General features: G+C 29.6%; 1 protein-coding gene across 2 annotated transcripts in view; it reads left to right on the plus strand.

The window, feature by feature from the left end:
• LOC136083876 (uncharacterized) overlaps nt 1–2,500 on the plus strand; it is a 4,450-nt gene that overhangs the window by 216 nt on the left and 1,734 nt on the right. For both annotated transcript variants that reach the window (XR_010640173.1, XM_065803784.1), the window contains exons 2-6: nt 179–247; nt 341–414; nt 501–657; nt 735–782; nt 882–2,500. The exon at nt 882–2,500 is cut by the window's right edge and continues 8 nt beyond it. The gene's annotated coding sequence lies outside the window, so the exon portion shown is untranslated. The remainder of the gene's footprint in view (nt 1–178; nt 248–340; nt 415–500; nt 658–734; nt 783–881) is intronic.

The following is a 2,500-nucleotide window of genomic DNA, read 5'->3' on the forward strand; positions in this document are numbered from 1 at the left end:
TGTTTATATCAATCCTAATATGATGTGTTAATATCAATCTTGATATGAAATATATTACACAAGTCTTGCAAAAAGGTTTAGTTCTATATTTGTGTTGTAAACATATTTTACATATGTAAATAAATATATTAACAAAATGGGTTATGTAAATCACAACTTTCTACAATGTTTTGAATAGTAATATGTTGGAGACAGTGATTGCCGTTCAGATAATTGTGAAAGTTTAAGTATGTTTCTAAAATAGAAAGTCTTACTTTTATTATAATTTATTGGTTATAAATAGCATTTTGGCTAAATAATTTTAATAATTTCCAAATATAAGATTTGTATAACAATAAAGTTCCTTGCATATCAAAGACGTAAATCTGCATGATGAAGATATAGATTATAAAATCGAAGAAAAGTTTCCTGAAAGTGAGGAAGAGTTTTTTGATTTTTTTTTTGGAGAAGATTTCGATGCTGAATCTTTAAAGATATATTTAATGCTTTATTTATAATAGGTTCTACAAACATATGTAAAATTGTGAGTTGTTGAAGAATTATTTAATGTAAAAATTAAAGTCAACTATTTTGATTGATCATTTTACTTGGATCCCTGCCATGAAAAAAGTAGATGACTGTATTAGGGTCCAAAAAGTAGACGACTGTAATGGAGAGGTAAAATTATTTACATTAACTATATTATTTGTTTAACTTATTTTGTTTGTTATTTTAAAGTTAGTTTATCTGTTTAGGGTTTTGTTATAAAAGAGGTAGAATACAAAGAGAAACTTATAGGAAAAGTAACCTTTGCTATATTTATAAACTTAAGAAATTTTTTAATTTTCTAGTTTTATTTCTAAAAGTGCTAAAATAATGTTAGATACACTTTCTTCTTTTAGAGATTATCAGATAATAAAAGGCCATCTAGACTCTGCATATTTTGTGGCCAAATGAAACAAAAACTAAGTAGACATTTGAAAATAAAGCATGGAAAAGAGACTCTGGTTATTGAGGCTGTAAACCAGCCAAAGTTAGTTAGTAAAAAACTCTTTGCTAAAATAAGAAGAGAAGGAGTATTAATGTACAATAAGAGTCAGGCTTCCACTGATAATCCTATATATCAACGTGAAAAAAGTGGCACCAAATGGAAAAATTTAATGCGATGCAGTGCTTGCAACAGTTTCATAAGCAAGAGGTTCTTCACAAGACATGCTCAAAAGTGTTCACTTAGTAAAATTAATGCAGTTGAACCAATTCCAGTTTCTACTGAATCATTAGATAACCCCAAATCGCTAGATCTTGATCCAGGTTTTTTAAAGAATGTTTTAGGAAAAATTAGAAATGATGAGATTGGTAAATTATGCTGCACTGATGAAAATATTGTATCCATTGGTTCAAAGTTGTATTGGAAACTTCACAAAAAAGAGGATAAAGCAGCAGAAGTTTTTCGATCTGTCAGGGGAGATATGCGACGGCTTGCAAATTGCTATAATATTTTTAAGCAACTGGATGGTATACATGCTTTATATTTCAACTCTCTAGATATGTTTAATCGGAGTAACTTTGAGCAACTTTCCGAGGCTATAGAATTATATACAAAAAGAGAAGATTTGTCTCTTAAAGCAGGCTTAAAACAAAACTTGTGTTATCTTATAAAAAAATCTGCAACTCTTGTGTAGTATTCATTTTACTCAAGGAAAAAAGATGATGAGGCTGCTGAGATCTCCAAATTTATTCAATCTTTTAAGGGTTGGCAGGATTATCTATTTGGTGATGCAACGTACCATTTAAATAAAAAACGACAAATTAATTTAAGAAAACCATCAAGACTTCCACAAGAAGATGATTTACTTATTGTTAAAAATCACGTAATTGAGTTAATGAGTTCAATCTGCAGTAAATTTCATTTTGATGATGAAAGCAGCTATAAAAATCTTAGAAATGCTGCATGTGCACGCATAACTTTATTAAATGGCAGAAGAGGTGGTGAACCTGCTCGAATTTTGTTAGCAGATTGGTTGCAAGGAGAAAATGATGAATGGATTGATAAACAAAGACTCAAAAAACTTGACAGTTTAGACCGTATATTAGTGAAGTCTATGAAAGTTATTTACATGACAGGAAAAGGTAGTAATCATCTAGTACCAGTAATTATTCCAGGAGATACGATTCTTGCAATGAAAAAACTTTCTAACGAAAATTTCCGTAAAGTTGGTGGCGTTCTTGCAAATAATAAGTTTATATTAGCAAGCTCAAAAGGATCTGAAAATCATGTTTAAGGGTTGCATGTTGTGAACAAAATTTGTTCAAAGTTAGTATTAAAATCACCAAAAGACATAATAGCCACCAAAACTTGGCATAGAATTAGCACACTTTTTGCATCTCTTGATGTAGAAGATAAAGATAAAGAATTATTTTATTCCCATATGGGACATTCTGAATAAATGAATCAAGATTTTTAACAGGCTCCATTGGCATTATTGGAATTAACACATGTTGGGAAGCAACTAATGAAAAT

The sequence above is a fragment of the Hydra vulgaris genome, chromosome 08 (genome assembly GCF_038396675.1).
Source record: "Hydra vulgaris chromosome 08, alternate assembly HydraT2T_AEP".
NCBI lineage: Eukaryota > Metazoa > Cnidaria > Hydrozoa > Anthoathecata > Hydridae > Hydra > Hydra vulgaris.